We start from the raw sequence: 11,200 nt of genomic DNA, 5'->3' as shown, positions 1-11,200 counted from the left end.
GGATTGGGATTGCATTGAATATATAGATTGCTTTTGGTAAAAATTAAATTTTCACAATGTTCAGTCTTCCTATCCACAAGCATGGTATGTTCTTGCATTTATGTAGATCTCTTATGAGTTCTTGAAATAGTTTTTTTTTATAGTTTTCTTTGTATAGTTCTTTTGTGTCACTGTTAAAATTTATTCCCAAGTCCTTTTTTTTTTTTTTTTTTTTTTTTCTTTTTAGGTAAAACAAAATCATTGTCTGCTTAAAATGACCAAGATTAATTAATCTTGGATTAATTTTATTGAAACATTTATCATATGATTGACCAAAATAAAAACTACTGCTCTGTCTCATAAGAAATAAACATTTTGACAGAAAATAAAAAGTATATTGTGGATGATGCTGTTCTCCAGTTGTGTCTGTGTGCCTGGCTGTCAAAGTTTTGAGAATGTTTCAAATGGAATGTCTCTATCAGTGAAGTGCCTCTGCATGAGCTCATGTATGCTCAGTTGTGATTGGTATGTGCTTGCTCTGATACATATTTTTTAGTTTATATTTACATACATTTGTTTGCATATATTTCTTCGATTTGATGCAAATCTTTTGAGGAAAGGGAATCTATTTACCACTTAATTTATACATTCCCATGATACCTGGTAAAGAGCTCTGCTCACTACCTTCAGTACACAGTATTGATTCTCTTTCTAACTGCAGATCACTATGACATTATGGTTTTTGTTTGTTTATTTCTTTTGTTTGAGTCCTTATGGTACTACTATCAAATAAATAAGCTTAAAACTTCTTCCTTTTAAGAACATATAAATGCTGGTGGGGAAAACTGGAACTGATAAGCTATAATACATTACAATGCCCCCTACTCCACTTGTAATAAATACATTCTAAGATTTCAGATTGCTTCCTAAAGGAAAAATCAAATATGTGCTTCTTATTTGCAGAAGAGGCGTCTTATGACAAATCAAAGAAAGCACTGTTTTTTCTGCTTTGCTCCTGGAATACAGGTGAAACTCCCCTTTCAGCCAATCAAAAGACTAACATGCTCAGAGTCTGGAGTTAGGTAGATTCATATTTAATTATAGTGGCCAATTATTTTGCCACACTCATAGAGGGGGGAGGATGATGACATAGGAGAGAATTCCCAGACCCCATAAAGTATTGCTATCCCTTCTAACCATCACTCCCATACTAGCATATTCTTGTACCTTTCTGTTTGCTTGTTTGTTTTTAAATGAAATTTTTATCTGTGAAAAGAATAGCATTAAAATAATATGCAACAGAAGGACACTACGTTGGCATTGGGCAAAAGCCTGAAGTCCTTGAAGTTTAGAAATGCATTTATTTTTTTCTGTCCAGAAGGAAAAATTCTTGATCTCATCACATTTACAATAAAATGCTGTGGACAGATTTTGCAACCTTGACTCCAAAATGGGCTGATTTGTTACACTTGGAAATGGGAACTCTTTTTTTTTTTAACTTTTCACTCCTCGAAGTTACTATTTATTGCTATTTTTTCAAAAGAATGTTTGTGTTGTATTTATACTGCATTCTGAATGGTGTCTAATTAAAAGGAAGTTGTGCAACACTTTGTGGACCCCTTGGTCCTGCGGTGTTTAAGTGTTTGGCTGCTAACAAAGAAAGAAAGAGGTTGGTGGTTCTAACTCACCAGCCACTCTGTGGGAGTGCAAATATTTAGGGAAGCAAATCTGCTTCCCTAAATATTTACAGGCTTGGAAATCCTATGGGCAGTTCTTCCCTGTCCTAAAGGGTCACTATGAGCCACAGTCGACCCAACGGCAGTAGATATGGTTTGGGGATTTTTCTCAACATTTAATGGAGTGACCAATTCTCAATATAATTAGCTGTTTTTTTGAGCATAAAAAGAAATTTTATGAATGATAAATTTAAATATCTAAATCTATTAGCTCTATTAATGTTTCTGGCTCTAGGTAAGGACTAATTCATAAAATGATTTTGTTTTGAGGTTTCATTTAATGCTTGTTAAGTTAGAGTAAATCCTATTAAAAATTCTCCAGGTGAACCTCTAACTTCATATTTCTACTCCAAAAAAAAAAAAATTAGACAGACTATGGTGAACTCTCACTCATAGGAGTAGACCTTTATAGTTGAATGTTCATCCAAAAATATAAAGATTATACTTGATTTTTTTTTTTCTTCCATGAGACTTGCTCTTAAAATACTCTCTCTCCAACCTCTCTGTATGTATTTTGCAGTCATCAAGCCATCCATTCATTCATGCCTATGTACATGCCTTCATTTGGGTAAATGCTTAATGGCTGGCCAGGGTGCTGATCGCTGCTCTCAAATGCAATGTTTTAATTGCTTTCTCTTCATCCTCCTCCACGAGAGTTGCTTTGCCTGGGAGATGTGCCCCAGGGTTGAAACACTGTGCAGCATCTGTGGACCCAATGGGCAGAACCCTTCTCTGTGGGAAGCTGAAGCCCCAGCTTTGATGCTGTTATGTGCCTCTCAAGGGCAGCTTGGACAGCTGTCATGGTCAGCTCATCTCTTGTTTTGTCTAACCTATTCTGACCTCATTTCATCCATAATAATGTCTGAAATTTCATCCAGTGAATTATGCTCCTGCTCTGAAAATGTCATTATTAGGGTTCCACAGTCAACCAGTTGGCCAGATGAGCATGGAGAGCAATCTCTCCCAAATGCCCTGGGCACCTGACAGATGGCTGTGTCAATTGCATTTAAAGACATTGTGTGTGCCTGCTCCCTTTAAAGCTGTACCAGCCAAGTTGAGTGTTGAGAGAGAAGGTCCAAATAGCAACATTGATATGAAGCTCAAAAAAAATTTCCAAGAGGAAAATAGTGAAAAAAGGAGGGCCCTTCGTGGTGCAGAAGGTTAAGTGCTCCACTACTAACCAAAAGAATGGAGGTTTGAAATTAGTCAGTAGCTCTGCAGGAGCAAGACCAGGCTCCATAAAGATTACAGCCAACAAAGCCCTATGGGGCAGTTCTACTCTGTCACATGGGGTCACGATGAGTTGAAAATGAACTTAATGGCTCCCAACCACCAATGTAAAAGGACCCCATACAAATTGAGAGGTGGGTGGGTTTGGACCATTATCCAGCAAACTGGTGTCAGCAATGCCTTTTTCTGTTCCTTCTACACTTTTACCTTAATTTCAGGACAATTCTCCTACTTAGAACTTATGTGTGATTAAGAAAAGCGTCGCTGCACAGGAAGACAGCTGGGGAGAGGGGGAAAAGTGCATGGGAGGGAAGGACACAGGGAAGAGGTAACTATGGTGAGGAAGTGGCAAGAGAGCTGTTACATTGTGGGGAATTGCAGTCGATGCCATGAAACAAAATGTGTATGAACTGCTGTGTGAAAAATGAATTTGCTCTGTAAACTTTCACCCCAAGCACAATAAAATTTTAAAATATATATATTATATGTATATGTTGTTGTTGTTGTTGTTGTTATGTGCCGTGGAGTCGACCCCGATGTATATGTATGTATATAGAATAAAGAAAAGAAAAGCATCCCCTTGTGATGGGCACTGCTCCTAGATTTGAGTTGCCATTTACTCCTCGAGAGTATTCTTGTGCACAACACAGCCTGCCTAACTGTTCATGTCAGATGTGTTTATAGACTGCTTCCTTAACAACATCAGTGGAAAGAAATGGCTTTGCTTTATTGCAGCATCAGGAACTCATCACCTTCAAGAAGCACAAGATCTGGACAGTCGCCTTTTGAAATCAATCTGCCATGTAACCACATAGACGTGCTTTGCATGGCACTTGAGAGGCCAGCAGGTCATCCTTATAGACTGTTACCAAAAGAACACATATTTTTAGTCTTATTTCCAGAAAGTGATAATACTGTTTCTAAACAGCACAAGAAGGTAGCTTTTTATTTTTCATTGTTTACAATAAACTGGTCACTTCCCCCTATCTCAAAATAAAATTAAACAAAGCACCTATTTCAAACAAGTACATTTTTTTTCAATCTGTGGGTTTTTTTGGCTCTCCAATTTTGTCACTCATTTTTCACAGATTCAGTAAAACATCTTGAAGTAAGTAAGTATCTCTTATCTTCAGGGCTCTATTTTGGTGCTGTGAAGAATAACATGGTAGTTTATGGCCAGGTTGCTATCTCTCTTTGCAAAACTTACAGTGTAAGAGAGAAGAATTTCCTCTTTCTCATGTACTTTGTTAGATTCTTATGAACTGAATTCCTTTTCCCCAAAAGGAAACATGGGATTGTGAGCAAGTTACCATGAACTACCACCCTAAGATTAGATGGCAGCATGTTGTTGCTGTTGTTATGTGATGCCGAGTCAGACCCGACTCATAGGGACCCCTTCTTGGGTTTCCGAGGAAGTATCACTATAGAAGTAGATTGCCCCATCTTCCTTCTGAGGAGTGGCTGGTGGGTTTGAACCATCAGCCTTCTGGTTAACAGTCAAGTGCCTTAGCCACTAGGGGTAGGGAAATGATGTGGTCACTGGCAGAAATTTTTGTCTGAAATTTGATTCTAGTAATCTAAGACCTACCACAGCAGCATTTCTTGAATCCAGCTTCTTTTCTTGAGCTGATTATTGTCCTAGTTTGGAGAATCACACCTTCTAAATGGTCTCTTGCACCAGTCTCTTCTGCAGGAGTCAATGTCCCTTCATGCAGCTGCCAGAATTATCTTAAAAAGGCAATCTGACCGTGCCACTTTTTCCTTTGGCTTGAAGTTTCAAGTTGGCTTCCTATTGCTTACAGGGTATATTTTAAGAGCCTTAAGTTAGCAATATGAGGTCCTACAGCGTATACTCCAAACCCACTTTCCTAATCTCATTGTATCTCACTCTGTTCCATGACTCACAGCCTTAGCTCTGGTCACCCTGACCTCCTCATCTTTCCCTGACAGTGGCCTCTTCTCCATGACTTCAGGTCTTAATGTATACCTCTCCACCACTGTTATGCAACTGGTAAGTTTCTCTTCACACATTAAAGATATATATCCAATATTTGGCCTGGCAGACAATGTTTTCTCCTCCTCAAATATCCCACAGCACTTTCTTGTACTTACAGAAGATTACACGATAAATTTTCTGTTTAAAAATGTCTTCTCTACTACACTATGTGTTCCTAGATAGAAAGGGGATGTGTCTTACCCACCCATATAACCTTGTGGTTGTTGTTCGGTGCTGCTCAGTTGATTCTGATTCATAGCAATCCTATATGACAGAGTAGAACATGCCCCATAAGCTTTTTTTTTTTTTTTTTTGGGAGATCAACAGGTTTTTTTCTCATGGAAACTTTGGGGGATTTGAACTGCCAACCTTTCAGTTAGCAGCCAAGATCTTAACCATTGTGGTACCAGGACTCCTCCACATAGCTTTGCCTATTGCTGTCAAGTCAATTCTGGCTCATAGTGACCCTACAGGACAGAATAGAACTGCCCCCGTGGAGTTTCCTAGGCTATAATCTTTACAGAAGTAAAAGACTGCTAAAAGATGTAGACTGCTAAAAGATGTAGACTGCTGCATCTTTCTCCTGCAGAACAGTTGGTGGGTTAGCAATTGGTGGGCATTGTCCTTTAGCAGCTGAGTCTTTAACCACAGCACCAATAAAATCCCTGACACAGAGCAGCATGCTAATATATGCCTAGTGAATAAATTAATACATGGAAAGGAAGTCTATTGTGGCAGCTCCATGGCCTTGTGTCATCATTGCCCCCTCTTATTCATTATTTATAGGTGTTCAATGATAGAGTCATTCCATGTATGTTTCCAGAGTGAATATGCACCTACTTGTGGCATACACCACACTCAATATGTGGAAGAAGAAGCTGCTGACATTGTAAATATAGCTGCAAAAAGGCAAAGCACAGTATAAAAGCAGATGGCTTTGTGAATCTCTGTCCCTGACCTCTCACAGCTTTCACGTGATCAACATCTCAGTCAGGCTGTTCTGCAGATTACCACAAGCTGCCTTTATTTTCCACATTATGGTCATGTGCTGCATAATATCCATTTGGGCAAATGTCCAACCTCATGTACATCCATGGTCCCATAAGGTTATACGAGATTTCAGAAATCTTGAAGGGAGAATGGGATATGGATGTAATAAATACAACAGCTTCCTGTATGCAACACGTATATCTTGTCTCTTATATACAGAGCAATTGCACAGCCAGGCACATAATAATGGTAAGTAACCTGTAATACATACATCTTGGTAGTCATAGTAAACCCCTATGTTACTAGCTTATGTATGTACTGTACTTTCTATCATTACTTAAACATGAACTTTCCCTAATTACAAACCAAGACCTTATTGTATAACGGTGTATGCTTTGACTCATAGGCAGCAGCATCCAATCTTGTGTATTGTACATCTCTTGAGTGTTGTAGTATTATCTATGTTTAATTTTCTTCTGAAAATATTGCCATGAGTGTATAATGGCTGCCAAACACAGCAAAACCAGTGTTAATGATAATAGCAGCAGCAAGAGGGAAAGGAGAAGTATCGATCTAGAAGGGAAATAAAAGGTTATTAAACAACACGTACATGAACTGTCAATGAATACTATTGCTTGTGATTTAGGTATGTTCATACAATATCCAAATCTCATACTGTACTATTTCACAGAATGTATCCTGGATGTTCACAGAATATATCCTGGATACACAGAATGTATCCACAGAATATATCCTGGTGCAGGACTGGGCAGTGTTTTGTTTGTTGTACATAGGCTTGGGATAAGTCAGAAGTGACTCAACGGCACCTAACAACATCATGAATACTAAGTGATACACTACTACATTATTTTCCTCTGGCTTCCAAGAAGTTCAGCAGTGCTGCTTGGGTGATTGTTTCTCTGTGATGCCAAGTTGTTTTAGAACAATGTTATGATGCCTGCTCTCACCTACTACCACTGAGACAAGCCCAGAAGTTAAATTATGAAGCAAACGTAAGCTTTGAAGAAATTTTTATTTAATCTGTATTCCCCTGTTTCATCTGCACATCCATCCAGCACAATCTGCATCATTATTAGCCACATCAACTTGCTTAAAAGAGAGAGAGAGAGAGAGAGCAAAAAGTAAGACATCTGTGTTATAACATTAATATATTCAAAGGTTTTTACTTTCATCTTGCAGGCATTAACAGTGTATAAATGCAATGGAAGCTTGACTTACCACAGCACTAAGTTAGTGGAAGAAAAATGTACTTAGGAGCATACAAAATAAAAAGACAAGGGGGCATGTAAAAAAAAAAAAAAGTATGCTTGTGTAGAAGGGACAAGGAGGTTGGGAATTATGTAAAAAGCTGTTTTATCCATAAATAGAGTTCTTTTGCCTATCGCGCTTACATGGTGTTGTTTCTAATTGCTAGCACAATTTCTAAGGCACTAAGGCAACCCTGGAGTAGTGTGCTGAAGGTGTGTTTGTGCTGCAATGCCCTCTGGCTTGGCTGCCAGCCTATTCCCTTAGATCAGAGCCAGAAGGCAGACTGTTTTCGAATACCGATCACCTCACCCGGACCTAATCCTTTGAGTTCTCTTTGGCATCTATTCCTTCTGCCAGTTTCCTCTTCTGTTCCTCTCTTTTCTTCTGAAGTTGACAACAAAGACATCCTCAGGGTCCTCCTTGATGTAAGACCACTCTTGATGTTATTACAGTGTGTTTTTTTTTTTGTACCCTAAAGTTGTGCTACTTTTATATTCAGCTAGCACAATATTTGCACACCAGAAGATAAAGAAAATATGAATGTGTTATGTAGAGTGATGGCTTCTTTTTAATTTGTACCCTTCAGTGTTTTTTGATACAAACCTTCTCCTTTCCCTGTCACTCATCTACATACCTGATCAAGAAACCGAAGGTTTCTCTTTATAGATAATGTTACTTATATACCTTAATTTGCCCTGACCTGCCACTTTTAATTTAAAAAATGTGGCTGTACAGGATATGAATAATATGGAATTCCTATGAAGCATAAAACTTTTGAACGGTTCCTGTCCTCTGTGATAGTGAGTTTTAAAAGGGAAATCTCCAAAGAGCTAATTAGTAGACAAGTAGAGCTCAGCCTGAACAAAGCTGAAAAGATAGCAGATAACTAAAAGGACCTGGCCAAACTGACAAAAATCAAAGCCCTGACAGAGAGTTGGCAGTAACCTTGGGCTGCTAACTGACAGGGACAATACAAAAAAGGGGGGGGGAACCTCTGAACGTGGCAAAGAGTGACAGCCCTACTGTATGTAGGCTCTTAGAAGAGCATGATTGCTCCACCACAAGGAAGCTATAATCTTCCAACAGGCAAAACCAAAGGCTTTGCCACCCACCCCAACTCCAAATGATGGGCACTGGCTTCAATCACCACTCATGAAGGAAAGAGAGTGATGAGGCCCAGGAGACCTTAAGAGTTACTTGAAAAGTTCTGGGCCAGTGGTTAACTTGAGGGTGGGACCATTCTTTCTGGAGTAGAAGGAATAGTGTGAGACAATCTAAGGAGGAGAAAGAGCTAGGTTGTTGGTGGCTCAGGCAGTTGAGCCAGTGAAGAAAAGCTGAGGGAAGCCCCTAGAAAGTGAAAAAAGCCCATATAGGCAAAGTCTTAACAAGCCCAACTGTCAATAAGAAAAGGCTGGGAATGAAAGGAATAGCTTATGAAAGACACTTGGGACATGCAAGGGAAAAGGAAGAATAACAACAAGGGTCATAGGAGTTCTTTGCTGATAAAATAATTTGCAAGGAGGGCTGTTGAGCAGAAAGACGAATTTTATAACTACTATATGGAAGAAGGGAGCTCTGGTAGCATAGTGCCTAAGGTACTTGACGGCTAACCCGAAGGCTGGGGGTTCAAACCCACCAGCCACTCCTCAGAAGGAAGGTTGGGCAATGTACTTCTGTGGTGATACTGCCTCGGCAACCCAAGGAGGGGTCGCTATGAGTCATGTCCGACTCAACGCCACATAACAACAGCATATGGAAGAAAGAAGCTCTGGTGGCATATTGCCTAAGGCATTTGACTACTAACCAGAAGGTGGAAGGTTCAAACCCACCAGCCACTCCCTGGAAGGAAACTGGGCAATCTACTTCCATAAAGATTTACTGGCTCAGAAACCCAAAGGGGTCACTAAGACTCAGAATCAACTCAATGGCAGTGAGTTTTTTCTTTTTTTTTTTTTAATACAGAAGGAAAAAGAAACACAAAAATAATGATGTTAAAAGAAAAGTTTTGCATGGGTTCAGGGACAAAGTGGTGGTCAGAGCTGAGCTGGTATCTGTTGGGCTCAGGAAATTGGTTGTAAACAGGGAAAATGGGCAAATAAGTAACTATATTATGGACAAAACACTTTCAGATTGCTGTTAAAGGAAAACTCTTTAATTTCTCAAGAAAGAGAAAGTGGGTTTATATTAAATTTAGTCACTAATGATGCTATTCTAATATCTCAGGGGAACAAAACTCATCAGAAGTACTTTCTTTATCTGAGTAATCTTAAAATTTCTCTATGTGTTTATTAAATTCCATTATATATTCCTGGACATACAAACTTAGGACAGAAGACAAGCCATAACAAAATGCTACACATGTAATGTGGGTGAAACTTAAAGCAAGCAGTTAAAAAACATTCCACTTTGAAATCAAAATACTAATAGCATACATTAGATCCTTTTCATTATCCCTAAATAACATCTTAGTTCCACACAAGTTCTTCTGGTTCTATATTTATTCCTCCCTGAGATGCTAAAATCTAAATCTTTACTGACATTTTAGCACTTGAAGACATGATCAGTGATTACAGACTCCAGGGATATTATCTCAGAGGGAAACAAGCAACAAGACTAGGTGAAAGCTTTGGCAGTACAAACCCAAGGGACTTACTTTTTTTTTTTTTTTTAAGAAAGGTCTATAAATATGCTTAAAGTCAAGGAAAATACATCTCAATATTCTTGTTCAGACGCCAGTGCCTACAATCATATACTTCACAATAAACCAAAAAAAAAAAAAAAAAGCAAAACTCACTGTCATTGACTCTGTCCCGACTCATAGCAACGCCTCCTTGGGTTTCTGAGGCAGTATCTCTATGGAAGTAGATTGCCCAACCTTCCTTCTGAGGAGTGGCTGGTGGATTTGAACTGGCAGCCTTCTGGTTAGCAGTCAAATACCTTAGGCACTATGCCACCAGAGTGGCAGGGCATTAAAGAAAATTTTCTATTTACCATTTATCTTAAGAATGCCACTGAATCCCTGGGTCATCTTATCTCCACAAACAACACTTTGGCAAGTTAAAAAACCTTGGCTTGGCTCAGAATGAATGCAATTGCATACATCTGTTTGAATCTGAGCAGGAATGACAGATATTGGGGAAAGTCTCTGAATCCAGTGAATATTTGAAAACTTAGACCATGAAAAATCTGCTTTAAACTAAATTTAGGGTCAAGGAATGATTTACCCTTATGATTTGGGCTTGAGATCCAACATCCATTTCATAAAAAAGAATAAGTGTGTATCAGAAAACAGTGCTTTTGGAGTATATCTTCTCTGATTTAGGGCTGAGTATGTAATCTAGAAGGAGCCCAAGTGATGCGGTGGTTAAAGTGCATGACTGCTAATCACAAGTTTGGCTTTTTGACACCACCAGCCACATTGCGGGACAAAGATGTGACTGTCTGCTTCTGTAAAGATTACAGCCTTAGAAATCCTTCGTTGTTGCTGTTGTTACCTGCCGTCCAGTCACCTCTGACTCATAGTGACCCTTGTACAGCAGAACGAAACACTGTCTGGTCCTGTGCCAGCCCCAAGATCCTTGCTATACCTGTACCCATCATTTTAGCCATTGTATCAATCCATCTCTTTGAGGGCCTTCCCCTTTCTTGTCATTTATTTATTTATATTTATTTTTATTGTGATTTGGGTTAAGATTTACAGAGCAAATTCACTTTCCATACAGCAGTTCACATACACTTTGTCTCATGACATTGACCACTGTTCCCCACAATGCAACAGCTCCCCTCCCACTTACTTCCCATAGTTATCTCTTCCCAGTGTCCATCCCTCCATGTACTCCTGCTCCCTGAGCTGTCTCCCTGTGCATAAGCAGCCCTTCTTTCTCCCATGATCGTTATCTCTAAGGAGTGTATCTACCTCAGGTAAATGTTCAACTCATATGCCTGTCTTTTGTTTGGCTGGAAACCACAGGTGTGGGTTCAATTCCAGACCTGAAGGGCA

The sequence above is a fragment of the Orycteropus afer genome, unplaced genomic scaffold (genome assembly GCF_000298275.1).
Source record: "Orycteropus afer afer isolate SDZICR_OR568_19922 unplaced genomic scaffold, OryAfe1.0 scaffold00120, whole genome shotgun sequence".
Lineage (NCBI taxonomy): Eukaryota > Metazoa > Chordata > Mammalia > Tubulidentata > Orycteropodidae > Orycteropus > Orycteropus afer.
Note: the sequence above shows the minus strand (reverse complement) of the source record.